Source organism: Anomaloglossus baeobatrachus, chromosome 5 (genome assembly GCF_048569485.1).
Source record: "Anomaloglossus baeobatrachus isolate aAnoBae1 chromosome 5, aAnoBae1.hap1, whole genome shotgun sequence".
Lineage (NCBI taxonomy): Eukaryota > Metazoa > Chordata > Amphibia > Anura > Aromobatidae > Anomaloglossus > Anomaloglossus baeobatrachus.
In genome coordinates, this window is record NC_134357.1 from 437794277 (window position 1) to 437816686 (window position 22410).

Consider the following 22410-nt stretch of genomic DNA (forward strand, 5'->3'; position numbering starts at 1 on the left):
ATGTCCTACCAGGCCTCTGGACTTAGTGGCTGGTATGTTGTGTATGTGTCTTATGTAACCAGGCCATTGGACTTAATGGCTGGTCGATTGTCCCATTATTGTTTGATTGAAAGAAACGAACTGCCGGGCTACTGGACTTGTAGTAGCCAAAGATGTAATTAGTTGCACCCGTTGTGCCCCCTACCAGAATTATGGGGGATTTGCCTGAACCGTGCAATGGACTGGAAGTGCACACATAGTTTCTTTATAAGAAGTTTGCAACGTTCATGATATGTGCCTCCCATAAAGGGAAGAAATGTTTTACAGTTTATGTTATTGCATACCAAAAATGTTTTGCAGTTCTCCATATGTTTTTGTTGTTTTTCAGCCCGAGGACGTGCTGGGATTTGCTGTGGGGGAGTGTGGCGCCCCTGAGGCTTCCGTCGCCACAGGTCATTGCACCCCATCAGCGGTGTGATGCCCCATTCTGGGAGAGGAAGAGAGTGAACTCCGGTCCCCTGGTAAATTCACACTACACCCATTGCTAGGGACACACAGGACCAGGGAAAGTGGCAGGCAACCCTCCCATGCTGCATGCTGAGAGGGGCTGTAAGACCCATCCCTGCTCCCATAGGGTGGTAGCTTAGCAACTGGGGAGGTGGGAGGAGCCACCAGAGAGCAGATAGAGAAAGGAAGGTCAAGTTAGTTTCAGTTTACCTCAGGGAGTGAGAGAAGCAGCATGTAGTTGGAGGAGAAGAACGAGAGAAAGGAGGGAGGAGGAGGCCTGCTGAGGCAGGCAAGGAGGAAAGAAAGAAAGAAGGAAAGAAAGGCTCCAAGTCAGTCAGGAGCAGAGGAACTGAAGGAGACGCTTCCTGGTGAAGATCCTGGGACCCAGAGGTCCAGGTGACACCACGCAGAGACAGAAGGAGTCGCAGGGCCGCGGGTAGTCCTGTAAGGTACCACGAGCAGTCCTTGTTGGGTACCGCTGCCGAGGGCCCAGAGGCGCTACGGGTAGCTGCAGGCTGCGGTGGCCCGTTCCACAGTGACATCGGTGGAGTGATTAGCTGCGACAGGGGACGGTCCCTAGAAACTAGAGGAGTGAAAAGACAGTCTCCAGACAGTAAAAACCGAGGCCCAGGGAATTGCAAGCTCCCAGGGCCAGAACCCAGAGCAGACCTTCAGAAAAGGGGTAATCAGCCGACAGGTGACCCCCCAGCCTGGAGGCTGTAATGGAGGCCAAGCCAAGTCCATCTACCTAAGGCAAGGCTAGTGAAGACAGCAGAAAAAGAGACACTAAAGAGAGGGAACCGGATTTCACGCTCTGAATCATCCAGAACTGACAGAGGTCCCTGACAGTGGTCCCAGCAGTCTGAGGGTCCCTGCAACTGTGACGGAAACTGTGAGTAAAAGCACTGGAACTGCACCTTTGGACTCGTCTCTGTTATTCCATCTGCATAGACACTTACAAGCACCAACTGTGCCCCGGGCATTGCTCCACCTGTGGGGAGCAGTACCACCATAGCTGCCATCACATCATCCCGGTGGCCTCACACAGCAGCGGCGGCTTATTAGCCGCATACCACAGGTGGCGTCACGAACACAAACTTTAACTTAAGCCACATACTCTACTGACACCCACCAGGGCCACGGAGCCGGGCCCAGCCACCACTGACTACCACCGGACTAGTCCGGCCCGGCACCGGGTGTCCCATAGCCCTGGGGTGGGCGAGTCACCCGCCCTTGATCGCGTCCAATACATAGGGCCGGCGCTGCTGTCAGCGCTTTACTGCAGTTGTATGCTTTGCGCTGCCACTGTAAAGAATTCAACTGTAGTAAAGCCATGACAGCAGACAGCAGCCCTGTGCACCGGACACGATCACTAAGGGGTTTATGTGCCTGAGAGGCAGAGAAGTAGGTAGTGGGACACAAGGGCGGGCCAGAGGGATGCGCTACTGCTCTGAATGTCTTGGAGACAGGGAGGGATAATTATACGCACTATAAGACGACACCCAGCGTATAAAACGACCCTCGACTTTAGAGAAGATTTTCAGGGCTTAAAAAAATCATCTTTTATATGCCGGAAAATACGGTAAGTAGGAAGGTGCATTGAATAATGTGGTGCACCCAGCGACTGCTCATAGTTTGAACAGTCATTTTGTTTTTAAAGGGACTCTTTAAATCTTAGGCTGAATGTTGTGCATCTCTAATCATTAGGAATACATTGAGTTGCACAATGTATCTGCTCTTTGACTACTTTGGGAACTTGACTTTGAAGGCCATCTTTAGTTACAAGCTAAATTACACACAACATCTGTAAAAGAGGGAGGCACAGAAGTTTATTTTTGATAAAAGTGATGTAACGTCCGCTGATGCCAGTAACTGATAACCCGAGGTTTCCTCCAGGAGCCTCTTATACCCTCTATCTAGACAGCTCCAAAAAAGCCTCACTATGCCTGCTTCATGTGTGCACTCCAGGAAACAATCCTCCCACTTCTTTTGATTTTAGGGGAGCGCCCACTGAAAATGCGCCATCATTTTGAATATGCACAACTCCAACACTTCATTTCATCATTTGGTCAGTCGAAAGAGCTTTCGCGCTCCCTGTCTCCTTTTGAAACATTATGCACCACAAGCTCAGACCCCAAACAAGCCATCTCTTGCATATATAAACTACTGATCTCCTGTGACTTGGACTCTCTTCCCCCCTTTTGCAGGGCATGGGAATCAGAAGTATTCCCAAATGAACAATGGGAATGCTGTTTTCATCTGTTGCACAAATCGGCAAGCGCCACTAAATCTCAAAAGACTAGTTACAAAATCGTCTCGAGGTTGTACAGGGTCCTTTCATCCCTCCACAAATGGTAGCCAGGGGTCCCGGTGTGCTGGTGATGTAGGTAGCAGGGAGGCACCATGACACATGTGTGGTGGTCGTGCACAGTTATGGCAGCCTTCTAGGACGATTTTTTGAAAATTATCCAGGAGGTCTCGAGGATTGCGGTGCCTAAACAACCAGAGACTGTTCTGCTTTACATGTTCTCCATGCCCAAAAAAAGCATATAAAAAGTCATTGCTCAGACACTTTTTTCAGGCAACCAAGACTACTATCCCTTGCCATTGGAAATCTCCAGACCCTCTAACTCTGGAAGAGTGGATCGGAGAAGTTGACGTGATCTACCGGATGGAGAGGATACTAGCCCATTCTCGAGATGACGTGCCACCACGGTTACGAAGTGGTTCCACACATTCCTATACTATGAATCAGAGATTAATCTGCCTCCTACTGTAATGGGGCATCAATATAGTCCCTGTATAAAGTTGTGCTCAAAAGTTTACATACCCAGGCAGATTTTTGCTTTCTTGGCCTTTTTTCAGAGAATATGACTGATAGCACACAATCTTTTTTTCCACTCATGGTTAGTGGTTGGGTGAAGCCATTTATTGTTTAACTACTGTGTTTTCTCTTTTTAAATCACAATGACAACCAAAAACATCCAAATGACCCTGATCAAAAATTCACATACCCAAGTTCTTAATACCGTCTATTGCCCCCTCTATCATAAATGAGAGCTTGAAGTCTTTTGTGGTAGATGTGGATGACGCTCTTTATTTTCTCAGATGGTAAAGCTGCCCATTCTCCTTGGCAAAAAGCCACCAGTTCCTGTAATTTCCTGGACTTTCTTGCATGAACTGCACACTTGAGTTCTCCCCAGATTGGCTAAATGAGATTGAGGTCAGGAGACTGAGATGGCCACTTCAGAACCTTCACTTTGTTCTGCTGTAGCCAATGACAGGTTGACTTGGCCTTGTGTTTTGGATCGTTGTCATGTTGGAACGTCCAAGTGCGTCCCATGCGCAGCTCTCGGGCTGATGAGTGCAAATTTGCCTCCAGTATTTGCTGATAATGTGCTGCATTCATCTTTCCTTCAACATTGACCAAGTTTCCTGTGCCATTGTAGCTCACATATCCCACCATCATAAGTGATCCACCTCCGTGCTTTACAGTAGGAATCATGTTCCTTTCATCATAGGCCTTGTTGACACCTATCCACCTGCAAGGTTTATGGTTGTGGCCAAAAAGTTTGATTCTGCTCTCATCACTTCAAATTACCTTGTTCCCGAAGTTTAGAGGCTCGTCTCTGTGCTGTTTGGCGTAATGTAGGTGAAATACTTTGTGGCATTTGCGCAGTAATAGATTTCTTCTGACGAGCCGACCATGCAGCTCATTTTTCTTCAAGTTGCCTCCTTATTGTGCATCTTGAAACAGCAACACCGCTGTGAGTGAGACCTGTATTTCAGCTGATGTTATTTGTGGGTTTTTCTTTGCATCCCGAACAATTTTCCTGGCAGTTGTGGCCGAAAGTTTTGTTTGTTTACCTGATCGTGATTTGTTTCTTACAGAGCCACTGATTTTCCATTTGTTAATCACAGTTTGAACACTGCTGACTGGCATTATCAATTCCTTGGATATCTTTTTGTATCCCTTTCCTGGTTTATACAGTTCAACTATCTTTTCCTGTAGACACGATGACAATTCTTTTGCTTTCCCCATGACTCACAATCCAGAAATGAAAGTGGCTGGATGAAAAATGCAAGTCTGTCTGGATCCCAGAAACTCACTGAGCTTTTATGCACACTAAGGATGAAGGATAAAGAGGATGAGGATAAAGAATTGAGTATCCAAAAATACTTAATTCAGCCATTTCATAGACTCAGTTATATAGTTCAGTAGATGTGAACTAACACACATATTTGTGAATGCTTTTGTTTCTTACTAACATGTATATATGTATATTGCATATTCAGTGTATTTTCCTTAGACTCAGTATATACTAGGATATATATATATATATATATATATATATATATATATATATATATATATATATATATATATATATATATATATATATATATATATATATATATATATATATATATAGCTTGAAGATGGCTGCTATTTCCTGTTCTACACCCAAGACAGATGGACAAAGGAAAATTCCTGGAGCCTGGACTGACCAATCCAAGGAGGATATGCAGATCTCTCTACGTCATGAAGCCCTGACCTACGATACCTGATTGGACTAAAACTTTTGTTTACACCCCCTTACTGCTCGGTCTAGAGTTTCTTTCAAACAATAAAAAACACACTTGGTCAAGAGCCAGTCATGGAGATAGATATAACTGACTTGCTGTGCAGTTATTTATTCTCGTGTGCACACATGACATTTTTAATTAGAAACAGCAGCCGGATATCGAGAGATACTTTGAGTCTCATCATCATCGTCATTTTTACCTTGACAGTTGGCGCGCCAAGTGTGGGGCCACCGAGAAGGGTGAGTCAGAGCTTCCATTTTCCGGACGTCTGGGGGATACTCCACAAGTATCCAGGTGTCGCTCGATAGGATTGATCACCCTTCATTTCACGGTAACCATCATATATATTGTGTGTGCTGTTTTACCTGTGGTTCGAGAGACACCTGGCGAAAGGGGGTGGTCACTAGTCCGGAGAATGGTAGTGCACCGGAGACCTAACGGTGTGACTGTCACTCGCCGGTGAGCTAGGACCCAGCTTCCATAGGGGCTAGGTGTAGGTTTTAAAGTATCCGGCTGTCTGTATTTCTGAGCTGTAAGTAAGGTAGAAATGGGGGGCTTTTTCTTGAGTAGCTGTTTATTTGTATATAGTGTATGGTTAATCAAGCTTGTGATTTCTCTGTTTGGTTCTCGGAGAGTTAATTGTCTGAGCAGACAGCTATAGAAATGGTGGAGAGAAGCCCAGCGTGCTTGCAGTCTTTTAAACAAAGGAAGCAAGGAGAGTGTAGAAGTCCACAGATGCAGCCTACCCCCCTGCATTTCTTCGCTGTGTTAGAGAGAAGGGGGGTTGATAGTGCCCACACAGAGGCAGCTGCTGTCTTTGTTCTGTGGAGGAGAAGGGGGGTGGAGGGTGAAGAGGCAGACACCGGTGGTCAAAACAGCGCAGCTCTTTGGAGCGAGGAGAGAGGAGGGGTCAGTGGGCTAATATACAGGAGATGGCTGCAGCCTTTGTATAGTAGAGCAAACAGAGTTGTAATGATTTGAAAGAAAGACAAGTGTTATTTTGGTTTGGATTAGAGAGAAATTAACTGGTTTATGCGTTTTTCAGCAGTTTGTAATTGTTGGTTTGTTTTTGGAACAGAGAGATAAGGGAATTGGCGTGTCCCCCAGTGTTTTTTTTTATATAACACATCGATTCTGTGTTAATAGCCGGAAATAGGAACACGTGGAGAACGGTATTAGTATCCACGTGTTGGACGCTGAAAAAGTGCGTCCTCTTACACGGGAAAGAGGGGGAGGGATTCCGGTGGTGGAGAAAAGTGTTTTGAACCAGCGTATTCCCCTGAGTATTAACTCATGCACTGCTATGTGAGAAGCCGGAAAAATAGGAACGTACGAGGAACGGTATTGTATTCGTACGTTGGACGTCGCAGTATGTCCTTATTGCATAGTAGGGAAGTGGGAAGAGGGTTCAGTTGGATGTGGCCAATCCAACTAGAGCACTGTATACTCTGTTCAAGAAGAGATTGTTTTTAGTAGGAGCTGAGAACGCTGTCGCCCTAGTTACAAAAAAAAACGGGGGAAAAAAAATATAAAAGATTGCAAAAAGTTGTGTAATATCGTTGGACTACCACTAGATGGCAGGCTGCAATCCATGTATTGAAGTTCAGATTAATCTCCAGTGAGTTTATAATGAAGAACAAAGACCCCATTCACTGTCTGTTGCTGTTTGTAGAATCACTAAATGTTTTTCTCTAGCGGTACCTCATTGTTCTCCTTTAGAAGTCATTATATCTGGTGCTAATCAAATCTCTCCTTTCTATGCTGGAATGCAAATTTACAGGCACTGAAAGTATCCCTGGTTTACTACGTAGTTCCAGACACTCCCAGTACACCCAGGGAGTCACAACATGGATGCTACACCTGGAAGTCAGGTGCCTGGAACTTCCTGTGGCAGCCGTCTTGCTACACCCACTGATGGCAGTACACCTCATAAGCCACACCCCTCACAATGGCTCTTTGTTCAAAGCTCTCCACCCATCCCTGGTGGGAGGTGTTCTCTGGTATATATGATTAACACATTTGAATAAGTATAAATAGTATATTTGTTTACTCAGCTATCCCATACATGCAAGTCAAAGATAAGTAAGTGAAATTTTTTTTACTGAATTGATAAAGTCAGAGATAAGAATGGAATGTGTCTTTCCCCAATAGTGATGTAAGTTTGGTTTAACCCTTAGGCGGGCTTTGCACACTACGACATCGCAGGCCGATGCTGCGATGCCGAGTGCCATAGTGCCCGCCCCCCGTCGCAGCAGCGATATGTGGTGATAGCTGGCGTAGCGAAAGTTATCGCTACGCCAGCTTCACACACACACTCACCTGCCGTGCGACGTCCCTGTGGCCGGCGACCCGCCTCCTTGTTAAGGGGGCGGGTCGTGCGGCGTCACTGCGACGTCACACGGCAGCCGGCCAATCAGAGCGGAGGGGCGGAGATGAGCAGGATGTAAACATCCTGCCCACCTCCTTCCTTCCGCATATCCTACGGAAGCCGCAGTGAGGCCGGTAGGAGACGTTCCTCGCTCCTGCGACTTCACACACAGCGATGTGTGCTGCCGCAGGAGCGAGGAACAACATCGGACCGTCGCGTCAGCGTAATCATGGATTACGCCGACGCTGTACCGATGATACGATTACGACGCTTTTGCGCTCGTTAATCGTATCATCCAGCCTTTACACACTGCGATGTCGCATGCGATGCCGGAAGTGCGTCATTTTCAATTTGACCCCCACCGACATCGCACCTGCGATGTCGCAGTGTGCAAAGTGCCCCTCAGAGTTCAAAATTTCTCATTTTTAGTTTGCTGTTTATACCGGAATAGGGAATATTAGATTTCATGGGATGTGCGATATAATTTGTTTTGTTTTGTGTTTAATGGCGATTTATTTGAACAATATATTTTTATTTTGTGACGCTATCACCTTTTCTGTTTTTATGATTATTTCTAAACAATTTATATATTTTTGCAAGTTAGTCGCCCAGTCACAGCTGTCATTTAATCATGTCTCAGTTATTTCTACTATAAAAGGTTTTTCTTTTCTTTATGGATACAGTGTTTATGGTAAGGTTTTAAAATTTCCCAGTAATGTATATTGTTGTGAGATATACGTTATTTTCAGTGTTTGTTCCTTTTTGGTTTTAGTATGTGGTTAATTTATTACCTGCTGTTTTATCTTTTCTTTTAGGGAATACCAGTATAAAAACGCTGAATTTTGCCATATTGGTAAATAAACAATTAAACAAGGGGGGAATAAGGTATTAATTATATTCTCCAGTTTCTTGGAGGGCGCAGCAGGCATATTAGATAGGTTTTGAAGTTGACCTTTTTTCCCATAGGTTATGTTTATTAGATTACTATGAGGTATATCTGTTAACTGAAATAGGAAAGTCTTGTCTTATATGTTTATTTGTTTGTTTATTTATTTAGTATTCTCAGTCATGTGAAGTATAGATGACCACTAACTGTATTATGATCAGAGATGAAGTTATAAGAATGATCTAATGTATATTTTTTAGTTTTTGTTTTTATAGATGAAATCAGATGGTGGTCGATTCTGCACTGGATATGCTGCTGTTTGCACCACATGAGGTAGTTTAAATTCGACCACTCCCTCCAATCCTATTGATACAGGAGACAGTGATGCATTAATGCCTCTCTTGATGGGTAGAACAGGAGTGGGTAAGAGTCTTTAGAGGTGTATGTAGTTTGTAGATTTTTTCCTGTTGTCAAATGAATTAGGTATGCCGAAAAGAAAGTCTAGATCTGAGCTGATGGATTCGGATGGAGATCCTTGCACAGGTGCAGCTGACCAAGAAGCAGTGAACGGGCCTAGAGTTGAGAGTCTTTCACCAATACCGACCATGCCTTGGTGACACCGGTCACGTCAGTGACTTCTGTCACTCCTTGTGTTCTTAAATCCCTACAGGAACAAGCGATACAACAAGGAATGGACTGTGACATGCAGGGAGCCAGCTGACTGAGGAAGGTCTGTGGATAAAGGGTGGTAAGCTTTCTCTGCCATGAGAGCTCTTCTTAATGATGGCCCAGGTAACATCTGTGAAAGACAATTGTCAGTGTGTGCTTTGGTGACGCCAGGGTTCAGTACCCAGGTAGGCAGATTCACCCAGTCCCGTGAGACAAGTGCCTAGAACGAAGTGAGAAAAAACTGTAAAGAGTCCGTAGAAACACCCTGCACCTGCTCTACCCATTCTTAGAGTCTGCAAACTGATTATAGATGTATATCATGAGCATGTTGTATGCAAGTCTGTGCGTGTTGTGTAAATCTCTCTCCAGGTTAGGTCAGAGGCATTCCAGTGCAGAAAACGATATTGTTGAGAAGCACATGAAGGTGGTATGTAAAGAAAAATGTGTTTACAAAAAGTGTATATTTTATAGAAAAGTGGAAACTGGCAAATTGTGTACAAAATGTATATGTTTTGTTTTCTTTTCGTAATAAACAAGTCTTTATGTAAGATGTTTTTGGTTTAGCATAGACATGTATATTTTTATATAATTGACTAAATAGTGTGATAAACAGGTGTATTCTCCAATTCCAGATCTTAAATCAGAGCTATTAGCATATGGTCTCCAGTCAGGAGACTGATTGATCCTAAAGGACAAGCGAGAAAGAGCCATGAGTCAACACTAGATGAGCCGATCCAACCGCAGAAAAATCTATGGATCCACACCTCGCATTGCAGAAGGGTTAATCAACCAGAGCTGCACTGAGCGTTCTGCTCATACTTATCCTTTTCAGAAAACCCTGTACAGTCTTAGACCAACATTGCCAGAACAGTTAGAAGAGAGGACTTAGAGAACCTTGAGACATGGGAAAGTCCAACTACAAAGGGTAAGGACTCGTCTAGGAGTCCTTGGTCTCAAACCGGTGAAGAAAACCCCTTTCCCCTTTCCGCCCATGTTTCAACGTTCAGTTAGGCAGGTTTTTCAACAGATCTTTCTACCTCTCTTCCTAAGGGAACACAGTACCCTTAGAATTTAGAAATGGCAGAAGTAAGTCTTTAGGGGGGACTGTTGAGGATAAAGAATTGAGTATCCAAAAATACTTAATTCAGCCATTTCATAGACTCAGTTATATAGTTCAGTAGATGTGAACTAACACACATATTTGTGAATGCTTTTGTTTCTTACTAACATGTATATATGTATATTGCATATTCAGTGTATTTTCCTTAGACTCAGTATATACTAGGATATATATATATATATATATATATATAGCTTGAAGATGGCTGCTATTTCCTGTTCTACACCCAAGACAGATGGACAAAGGAAAATTCCTGGAGCCTGGACTGACCAATCCAAGGAGGATATGCAGATCTCTCTACGTCATGAAGCCCTGACCTACGATACCTGATTGGACTAAAACTTTTGTTTACACCCCCTTACTGCTCGGTCTAGAGTTTCTTTCAAACAATAAAAAACACACTTGGTCAAGAGCCAGTCATGGAGATAGATATAACTGACTTGCTGTGCAGTTATTTATTCTCGTGTGCACACATGACATTTTTAATTAGAAACAGCAGCCGGATATCGAGAGATCCTTTGAGTCTCATCATCATCGTCATTTTGACCTTGACAAGGATGTTACTTTTATTAGTCATTCAAATCCATTTGTGTCAACTTCTGTGCATGTTATCAGGCCAAAATCACCAGGATATGTGAACTTTTGATCAGGGTCATTTGGATGTTTTTAATTGTCATTATGATTTAAAAAGAGAAAACATAGTAGTTTGACAGTATATGGCTTCACCCAGCCACTAGCCATGAGTGGTAAAAAAGGTTTTGTGTTATCATTCATATCCTCTGAAAAAGGTCAAGAAAGCAAAAAATATGCCGGTGTATGTAAACTATTGAGCACAACTATATAAACCAGGATGAGAGACAAATATAACAGGATGCGTTCAGGATGGGGGACATAAATACCAGGATGGGAGACATATTTACCAGGATGGTGGATTTATATACCAGGCAGAGGCCGAGGATGCGAATTCATATTCTCTGAAAAAAAGGCCAAGAAAGCAAAAAATCTGCCAGTGTATGTAAACTATTGAGCACAACTGTATAAACCAGGATGAGGGACATAGATAACAAGATGGGTTCAGGATGGGGGACATATAGTACATACCAGGATGGAAGACATATTTACCAGGAAGAAGGATTTATATACCAGGCAGAGGCCGAGGATGGGGGGAAAAATTTATACCAACATGTACAGTATACCAGGATGGGGAATGTGTAATATATATATATATATATATATATATATATATAATATATACTGTATATATATAATATATATATATATATATATATAGTGACGACCTGGGCCCTGCACATCTTTGGGCACACGTCTGGCAGCGGGATCAAGACACACACGAGCACTTTGTCACTTAAACAATCTCGGTGATTTATTCACATCCTCATAAACCACGCAGTGTAATGGGCCACAGCCACTCTCCCGCAGGACAATGTCTCACTGTCTGTTTAAACTGCCGATTGTTCATACAGTTTATTCTCTGGCATCAGCCAGTATAGTTCTCCTTTCTGGGGTGTTACCTGCCAGTAGGTTTGCAGGCCCTCAGTCTGCCTCCATCCAGTCCAGGGAGACTCTCACACTTGGCTCACCATCCCGGCCCTTGTACACGTTCCAATTCCTCAAAGCCTCAGTGGATTCTGCAGCTCCATGACATTTCAGAGCCCTCACTAGCTCTGTATGCACAGGATCTCCTGCAAATGTGCTCCAACCAAGATGGCTCCCACCACGGAGCACACGGAGATCATGTGACAAACGACAACTCCATTAAATCCCATGAGACACACCTACGTATGGGAGGTATGTGGATGGTCAGTCCCGCCCATCACTTCTGACCATCCCATAAACCCAGCCCTGACTGTGTACAACAATCCTCATGGAACTACAAGTTCCAGAGAAACATTCCAGGTTCAGATCGCAGAGGATTTCCACCTCTGTGACACATACCGGCCATCTGCCACATTGCCGGTTGCATCCTTACATATCCCCCCCCTCTGTTCCAACTTGTAGGGTGTAACACTTGACAACCTACAGGGACCCTGAGACAGGGCATTAGGGAAACCATACCCTACCAGTCGAATGGGCCCTCTATGACAACTTTGAGTTTCTGCTCCTGATATACCATCCGCCATTGTCACCAAACCCTCCTCAGTGAACCCTCTTCTCAGACACGTCCGCCAGTCCGACATATCGTTCCATAACTGTCTCCAACGGTCAGTGTGGTAGCGAGACACTCCTTTAGTCGAAACTACCGTGCGGCCTGACTCTGCGCTATCCAGTCCACTAGAGGGGCTATTGTCCAGGTACCTCACCACCGAGCTGACAGGAGATCTCCCATAACTAGACCCTGCACACTCTCTGTTTGCCAATCTACTATGGCCTCTTCTCTCATGATGTCTTAGGTCACCTTTCCATCTCCGGCTTTTCCCACCACCACTTTTGGCTATGGACCAGTCACTCCCTCCATCTTTTCTTTTAGATTTTGTCTTCGAGGGCTTGGACCCTTCAGAGTCTGTGCCATAGCCTGATGTATAAGTAGGTCTTCTGTGACCTAGGCTCCTTTCCCTACAGGACCTACTTCCCTTGCCAGTCAAGGCAACACATTCATCAGGTGGACTACACTTCTTCTCTGGGCCCTGGCCCGAAAGCGGTCGCGACCTCACACTAACTTGACAAAGTTTCTCTGCAATCTTCTGTCTTTCAAGATCCATTTGCTTTAGTTCTTCCAGGTATCCCAGGCAGTATTCTAGAAAAACTCGTACTTTTTCAACACACTCCTTTGTTCCTACCATGACACATGGAACCATACTAACTTCACAGGGTAACCTGGCTTTATGATGAACCTCAAGTCTTACTGTCGTCACACCGTACGTATCAACCATCTCCTGCATGACTCTTCCATTTCTGCCAATCAGTTTCTTGACAAGTTCTCTGGGCACTTGTGTGACCTCTTCCACAAAGTCCAACAGCTTTCGAGCTGTTTTCACTGCTTCTTCAGTTTTCCCATAGATTTGGAATGTTCCACTGTGTTCTTCTAATTCAACAGCTGTAATACCTGGAACCTTCCTGGCTTGCTGAATGTTACTTCTCAGCGCTCTTAACGGGAGCCCAATTAATGATTTCTTCACAACTTCCTGAAATTCTGCAGTGAGCTGCTTCATACACTCCAAGCGTCTGGTGTCTTCTTCCATCTGTGCCGAGATGAGCCATTTCGTGCGAAGACACTGCAGGTGTATGTCACTCAGGATAGCCACCCGCTTCTTTGTGACATTACTTGCAGAGCACACCACCAACCGACAAGTCTCTGGTGCAAAGTACACTTCACAGGCCCCTACGGCCTTAAACTTCTCATGCATCGACTTATGGGCACAGGCTTCTCTTAGGTCTTCGGGCACATCTACCATGCACTTAAAGAATGGACAGGTTTCTTTACCTTCAAGGATATTAGACCATTCCTTTGGTCTCTTGCATCTATCTTTTTCGCTCATCAACAGCTCCACCTATTGAGTTACACACTCCTCCGGTTCAGCTCCAGCCTCAGAGCCTTTGGGTTTGCTACTCTTCTTAACCAAGACAATCTCTATGTCATCCATCTTGGTCTTACCAGGCAGGTCACTCAGGCTCTCAGTTCCTGATGAGACCTCTGGTCCAGACTTCACCTCCTCAGAGGCTCTTTTCACTTCTACAGCACCAGCTGTCTCTTGGGTCTTCACTGCATTACTGTCAACTTTCTTGCGGGTCTCTGCAGTGTCACCTTCAGTCTTCTTTTTTCTGCCAGGGTGTCACACGCTTCAGCGTGGTACTCTGTTCCTCTTAGAACTTTGGCACCATTTTCACCCTCCATCACCCCAACACTGGGTAATTTACCAGTCTGCTCACCATGACCTCTATGGATTTGTACTTCACCAACACACTCCAGGATTCCTTGTCCTGTATTACCCTCTAGGATTTCACCTCCTACAGCGCTCTCATCCGACAGACCTTCTGCTTCATGCTTGGAATCTATAGAAGACACCACCATTACTGCTTTGGTTGGCTCATTTTTTGACATGTCACCCTGCTGATGTCTGTCGTTACAATGTGTCAGTTCAGTTTCTGATTCCTCTTTCTTGTGTAGGACATCGCTGTCTGACTCTACCTTAGCAGTTGCTACTGGCAACGTGTTTTCTTCGACCAGGTACTTCACTTTCTCTGCACCCTCAGACGGTATACCTTGCACTACATTTCGGCACTTATTACGTCTCCGGCGTCTGGAGGAGGTTTTACCCTTCTCAATTGTCTGTACCTCACTGCAGTCTCTTGTCCTTTTACAGTATAAGAGTCAGTGTCCAATCTGGAGTCATCATCACTCCCCCTGGCGTCCTGGACTATCATATCCCTCTTAACCAGATATCTGCCTCCCTTTCTGGAGCTACCCCGTTTTTAACGGTCACACCATTGGTTATTCCCTTAGTCCTTATGTCACTAAGTTGGGTCCGTCCATCATTTTCTTTGGTCACCCCTAACTTAGGACAGTCAATTTTAGGAGGTGCTATTTCCTCCTTACCACACATAACTCCACAACAAGGACCCCTTTTCACCTCCCAATGTGGTGGGGTTTCCTTTGGGCTGTTCCGGCTCTTACACACGCAACCGTATACGTCCCCCTGCTTCCACAAGTGCATAAATAATTTAGAGTCCCAACCTATAATAATTGGGTGCAGTAAATCTGAGACTTCACCAAGTCCCTGGCTGTCTTAATGACCACGCTGGATACGGGGTATTCTGTCTCATTATTGTGGGTGCAGCCGACGTGGATCTTCCTTCCTGGAATCAAGTGGACATCAGAGGTGGCCCTCACCAGGGTCACCAAGCTCCTTGAGTCTACGACTCCTGTTACAGATTCCCCATCCACTTCCACGGAACACAGACGTGGCTTCTTGTCGGATGGGTGGTCTATACTGCAAACCGGACACTTGTGGCATGAACACTGTTGTCACTGGCTACAGTCCATCTGCGCCACTTCACCCTTGGATTTGGGATGCTCCGCACCATTTTGGGGGACCACCGCTTTCTGGGACTCCTCCCCCTTTTGGGCATCCACCGCTTTATTGGACTCCATCCCCTTATGGGCAACCACCCCTTTATGGGACTCCACCCCCTTCTGGGATTTCTGTGGCTTCCTTGCAGTGTCTTTAGATCCCAGTTCACACTGTTCCCCTTTATCTCCCTGGGTACCCTGTGCCCGTACTGGCCCCAGAAGGGAACTCACAAACTGGTCCATTGCTGCCACATCCCTGCGCACTGACAGCTCCTGTTGTCCACGCACAAGGAACTGGTACAGCTCCTCCATAACATCCAGGCTTGCTGCTCCACTCATGGTCGCTCAGCTTTCCCGGAACTTCGTGGACCCGCCGATCCACCGCAAGCCGCTTGAGTGCGCCGTCAATTTACGTGGACCCACCGATCCACCGCAAACCGCTTCAAAAAAATTTCGTGGACCCGCCGATCCACATAAGCAGTCCATATCCACAGGAATATGTCCTAGGCCGTTGCCCCTAGCAACCAGGCTGCGTTGCCCCTAGCAACCAGGCCATATGCCCGCATTCTCCACCATAATGTGATGACCTGGCCCCTGCACATCTTTGGGCACACGTCTGGCAGCGGGATCAAGACACACACGAGCACTTTGTCACTTAAACAATCTTGGTCATTTATTCACATCCTCATAAACCACGCAGTGTAATGGGCCACAGCCACTCTCCCGCAGGACAACGTCTCACTGTCTGTTTAAACTGCCGATTGTTCATACAGTTCATTCTCTGGCATCAGCCAGTATAGTCCCCCTTTTGGGGTGTTACCTGCCAGTAGGTTTGCAGGCTGTCAGTCTGCCTCCATCCAGTCCAGGGAGACTCTCACACTTGGCTCACCATCCCGACCCTTGTACACGTTCCAATTCCTCAAATCCTCAGTGGATTCTGCAGCTCCATGACATTTCAGAGCCCTCACTAGCTCTGTATGCATAGGATCTCCTGCACATGTGCTCCAACCAAGATGGCTCCCACCAGCACACGGAGATCATGTGACAAACGACAACCCCATTAAATCCCATGAGACACACCTACGTATGGGAGGTATGTGGATGGTCAGTCCCGCCCATCACTTCTGACCATCCCATGAACCCAGCCCTGAATGTGTACAACAATCCTCATGGAACAACAAGTTCCAGAGAAACATTCCAGGTTCAGATCGCAGAGGATTTCCACCTCTGTGACACATACCGGCCATCTGCCACATTGCCGATTGCAGCCTTACAAATATATATATATATATATATATATATATATATATATACAGTGCCTACAAGTAGTATTCAACCCCCTGCAGATTTAGCAGGTTTGATAAGATGCAAATAAGTTAGAGCCTGCAAACTTCAAACAAGAGCAGGATTTATTAACAGATGCATAAATCTTACAAACCAACAAGTTATGTTGCTCAGTTAAATTTTAATAAATTTTCAACATAAAAGTGTGGGTCAATTATTATTCAACCCCTAGGTTTAATATTTTGTGGAATAACCCTTGTTTGCAATTACAGCTAATAAACGTCTTTTATAAGACCTGATCAGGCTGGCACAGGTCTCTGGAGTTATCTTGGCCCACTCCTCCATGCAGATCTTCTCCAAGTTATCTAGGTTCTTTGGGTGTCTCATGTGGACTTTAATCTTGAGCTCCTTCCACAAGTTTTCAATTGGGTTAAGGTCAGGAGACTGACTAGGCCACTGCAACACCTTGATTTTTTCCCTCTTGAACCAGGCCTTGGTTTTCTTGGCTGTGTGCTTTGGGTCGTTGTCTTGTTGGAAGATGAAATGACGATCCATCTTAAGATCCTTGATGGAGGAGCGGAGGTTCTAGGAAAAAATCTACAGGTAGGCCGTGCTATCCATCTTCCCATGGATGCGGACCAGATGGCCAGGCCCCTTGGCTGAGAAACAGCCCCACAGCATGATGCTGCCACCACCATGCTTGACTGTAGGGATGGTATTCTTGGGGTGGTATGCAGTGCTATCCAGTCTCCAAACGTCACGTTTGTGGTGGCACCAAAGATCTCGATCTTGGTCTCATCAGACCAGAGAACCTTGAACCAGTCTGTCTCAGAGTCCTCCAAGTGATCATGAGCAAACTGTAGACGAGCCTTGACATGACGCTTTGAAAGTAAAGGTACCTTACGGGCTCATCTGGAACGGAAACCATTGCGGTGGAGTACGTTACTTATGGTATTGACTGAAACCAATGTCCCCACTGCCATGTGATCTTCCTGGAGCTCCTTCCTTGTTGTCCTTGGGTTAGCCTTGACTCTTCGGATAAGCCTGGCCTCGGCACAGGTGGAAACTTTCAAAGGCTGTCCAGGCCGTGGAAGGCTAACAGCAGTTCCATAAGCCTTCCACTTCCGGATGATGCTCCCAACAGTGGAGACAGGTAGGCCCAACTCCTTGGAAAGGGTTTTGTACCCCTTGCCAGCCTTGTGACCCTCCACGATCTTGTCTCTGATGGCCTTGGAATGCTCCTTTGTCTTTCCCATGTTGACCAAGTATGAGTGCTGTTCACAAGTTTGGGGAGGGTCTTAATTAGTCAGAAAAGGCTGGAAAAAGAGATAATTAATCCAAACATGTGAAGCTCATTGTTCTTTGTGCCTGAAATACTTCTTAATGCTTTAGGGGAACCAAACAGAATTCTTGTGGTTTGAGGGGTTGAATAATAAATGACCCTCTGAATCAACTTTTCACAATTTAAAAAAAAAAAAAAAAGAAATAACATTCTTTTTTGCTGCAGTGCATTTCACACTTCCAGGCTGATCTACAGTCCAAATGTCACAATGCCAAGTTAATTCCGAATGTGTAAACCTGCTAAATCTGCAGGGGGTTGAATACTACTTGTAGGCACTGTATATATGTATATATATATACCGTGAGTCTAATGAATCCTAATTATTTGTCTTTTCCATACGTATAAGATAATGGTGACTTCAGCTTCACTTGTAGATTTGTCACACGTGCTAAACACAAAGACGAAGAGGAACCATGAGTGGAAAAAAATATTTTGTGTTATCATTCATATTCTCTGAAAAAAGGCCATGAAAGCAAAAAATCTGCCGGGGTATGTAAACTTTTGAGCACAATTGTAGGAACGCTGCATCTTCGCGTGATACAATTATACACTCTACCCACTCACCGAATAACATGGCACAAGTGCCAGTAACCCATAGCAACCAATGTAATAGGCAGGAGGACCTGCGCGCACTTTTTGATCATCGGCTGCAGACATTTTGACAGGGATTTGGATGAAAATGTCACTTCCCCTTCGTCTTTGTTTTTAGCACGTGTGACAAATCTACAAGTGACGCTGAAGTCACCATTATCTTATTCGTATGGAAAAGACAAATAATTAGGATTCATTAGACTCACGATTCAGTTTCTATGTAAGTCTGGAAAAGCTTGAGTGACAACCAATAAGACAAACAGCTCACCTAAGGCTAGGTGCACGTTTTTTGAAGAGGTTTTAGAAGTGTTGTTTTTTTTTATTTCCCACATGCTGTTTATGGCCTTTTGACTAGTGACAGTGTCAGGCGTGACGCTGATTCCAGGAGGAAATCACCTCAAAGAAGTGACATGAAAAAAATCTCTTCAAAAATTTGCCGTGTGAATAACAAAGTGGATTTTCTATTCTTGAAGAAGAAGAGTATTCAAAGAGTATTTGAAACAGTTTTTGAGGAGGATTTTGGAGCATCCGCAAAAAAAAACTCAGTGTGAACCTAGCCCAAGATAATTTGGACTTGTGGTGATATGGGTCATCACAGAGATTTCTAGAATAGTAGCGGCTATGACTAAAGTAAAAAGTAAAAATATTGGAACAAGCTGTTGAATTATGAGGCAAGTTCTCCATTCTGGTCATTGGCTATTCATTTTTCAAGCAGAAATGTCTTTAAAAAAAAAACCCCACACATACATTTAGGTGGCATTTTTCGTTGCCTGAAGCTGTTCCTGAAGTTGTTTTGGAAGAGGTTTTTTTCATGTTTTTTTTTATTTTTATTAAACAACGCCTACTTTGGAGCCTTTTCAAGAAATTGCTATACACTTTCTTTTCTTGAACCAGGCGTTATTTAAAACCTGAAGCATTTAAAAGACGCTCAGAAAGCCTGAACAGGTGCATCTCAATAAATTAGAATATCATTAAAAAGTTAATTTATTTCAATAATTCAATACAAAAAGGGAAACACATATTATATAGAGTCATTCCTCACAGAGTGATCTATTTCAAGTGTTTATTTCTGTGACTATGGCTTACAGCCAATGAAAACCCAAAAGTCATTATCTCAGAAAATTAGAATAATTACCACAAACACATGCAAAGGCTTCCTAAGCGTTTAAAATGGTCCTTTAGTCTGGGTCAGTAGGCTTCACAATCATGGGGAAGACTGCTGACTTGACAGATGTCCAGAAGGAAGTCATTGACACACTCCACAAGGAGGGTAAGCTATAAAAGGTCATTGCTTGTGTTTTCATTGGCTGTAAGCCATAATCATCCTAATTAACAGAAATAAACATTTGAAATAGATTACTCTGTAATAACTCTATATAATATATGTGTTTTTGTGACGCCCCAGCAGCGGATCGAACCACTCGGATCCGGGGGTGGTGATCGTTCGTGGCTCGATGGTCTCCGGACCTGGGGGCTTAGGGGCCACACTCAAATGTAAAGGGGGTATTTACAGGGGATTTGGTGTAGTTCGTGACGCCACCCGTGGTGTGCGGTAATTGGGGAGTACCGCCGCTGCCGTTGGGAGTACCCGGGGTGATGCAGTGGGGCAGCTTGGTGATGTTGCCCTACACGGGTAGGGGTAGGCCCAGGGACTCTGGTGGGAGATGCGGGGACGCAGGGCAGGAGTCAGTAGGGTACTCACTCAGCAATGAAGCAGACGCTGACAACAGGGTAAGCCAAGTCTCTGAACGCCGTTGCCTCTCGGGGGGAGCTCGTCAGGGTCCCGTCCCACACAGTACTGCCGGTGGTCCGTAACCTGTCTCCTGGCACTAAGTTTTAGATTGTCCGTTGTGGCCCAGTAGCTTGGAGCTGTCCGGGCCCCGCTCCCCACTGTGGCTAAGTGGAGCAGCCTGCTCTCAGGGGCTCACGCTTGGGATTTCAATGGGCTGCTTGCTAGGAAAGCCCTATCCCCTCGTTGCGCTAGTGCCCCCGATCTCTGAGCTGGTGGGAACAGTCCATAAAGGCCCCGTTCTCCGCAGGTTAATTGCCAGGTTGCCTGAAGCTTCTCCCTGACCTAGGGTCCGTGTACCCTATCGTGCCTTCGGTCCCGGACCGGTGATAGGACCAGGCTTCTGACCGTCCTCATTGATGGGTCCCAGGCACCTAGCCTCAATCCCCTGCGATCGGGGGTCCGACTCCTCTTGGTCCAGACCACCATCTGCGACCTGGTTTACTTCTTCCCCGGGAGCTCCAACTCCCAGCTTCCTCAGAGCTCCTCACAGCTCGAGGGTTCCTACCCAACTCAACTGACACCTCCCACCTCCCTGTCTGACCCTTAGGTGGGCAGCCCTATTCCTGCTTAAGCAGCCCACTGGTGTGTCTGACAGGTGTGGTGCAAGGTGTATCTAGGATTTGTGAATGCTGATGGAGGCAATACTGTAGGATAGAGACCCAGAACCATGGGGGGTTGAATACTGCATGGGTAGGGCAGTTTGTGCAGTACCCTGTGTGGCGCCCCTGACCTGGTCAGGCACCAGGCACCACTGAGTACTGCACCCACGCTGGGTGAGTGCAAACAGGTAATCCTGATGGCTGGAATAGGGTGTGAACACACAGACACATGGTGACTAGGTCTCACACATATCTTGAAGGGACCCCTGGGCAGACCGAGGAGGTGGCGTGGCCTCCACCTCCATTCATGGGGTGCGGTAGAGAAGCTGGTTGCTAGGTTGCAGAGGCAGGCACAGAGGGGAAGCAGTAGTGAACCAGTCTGAAGTGAGGAAGCGCAGTGTGCAATCGCAGAAGGAGGATGTGCGCGGGGTCACTAGTCAGACCCTGCACGTGTAATGGCTTTCGGCGGGGGAGTACGGCTAGCAAGTATTCAGCTTGACAGACACCTCAGGAAGAAGTGGGGTGATTGAGTACAGAGACTTTTGGTTAGACCAGGCCTGCACGGGGAAACAGGTCCCTAGAGTAGAAATCCATTTACTCGATCTGCTAAACCTGCTGGTGAGGGTGCTGGGTGTGTCTCACCAACCAACACAGAGTCCGCAGCATCAGCAGCAACGAGGGGGCCCATAAGTGAGATAGGGCAAGAAGCCATCTTTACTTGGTCCACGCTGTCAGCAAATGGGCCAGAAAGGGGAGAAAAGGCAGATGCGACTTCCCTGGATGAATCCCATATACTTCAAGTCGGGGGTTATCCGAAACAAGAAGGGCTAGGAAGGCCAGTTGACAGTCACCCCTGGACCAGCCTGAAAGGATACCTGGTACACCCTGGTCTATCTCAGCATCGCCCGGGCATCTCACAGAAAACAACTGAAAGTCAGTAAAAACCGTGAAAGACATTCTGGACTGTGTGTGAGTTCTTCTGCGACCTGTGGTTCTACACACATACACCCGAGCCCCTGGGGCCAGCCTCACTCTTGGGAGGCCACACCATCTAACTGCACATACCATCAGCCCCAGACGCTCGCTAAACTGCAGTGGCGGTCACCCCTCATCCTGACTGCAATTACCGAGAGTGGCGTCACGACTAGATATAAAGAAAACCTGACTGACCTGTGGCCAGAAGTACCAACAAGGTGGGTGCCCGCGGCGTCCCTGCAAGAGGATAGATGTCCTGGGGAGTGGTGGGCGACACACCTGTGACGACCTGAATAGTCCAGGGGCGTCACATTTTTGTATTGAATTATTGAAATAAATCAACTTTTTGATGATATTATAATTGATTGAGATGCACCTGTATGAATAAGTCATTTTTTTATCTATTGAAAGCACTTAGGAAAATCCAAAAAGAGCGAAAAACCATGCCTTAGGATTAGAAAATGCTGTAATGCCTTAGTCTTGAAAAAAAAAAAACTGCTGGAAGAAGAGGCAGTGTGAACATACCCTTTGAGTTGTCAGAAACATAATTGGAAAAATGGGCCTTGTAATTTAATAGTATTATCCCATGTCACATACCACTGAATATGTAGACAGATAAGCCTTTCTAGTATCCCACAAAGCAAGGTGACATGGTGGTGGCCATTTTTGTTCATTTATCTTT

At 45.6% G+C, this 22410-nt stretch overlaps 1 pseudogene; it reads right to left on the reverse strand.

Annotated features, from left to right (window-relative positions):
* Window positions 1–13613, reverse strand: part of LOC142312789 (RNA-binding protein FXR1 pseudogene) — a 116763-nt pseudogene extending 103150 nt beyond the window's left edge.
* Window positions 13614–22410: the final 8797 nt, after the last annotated feature.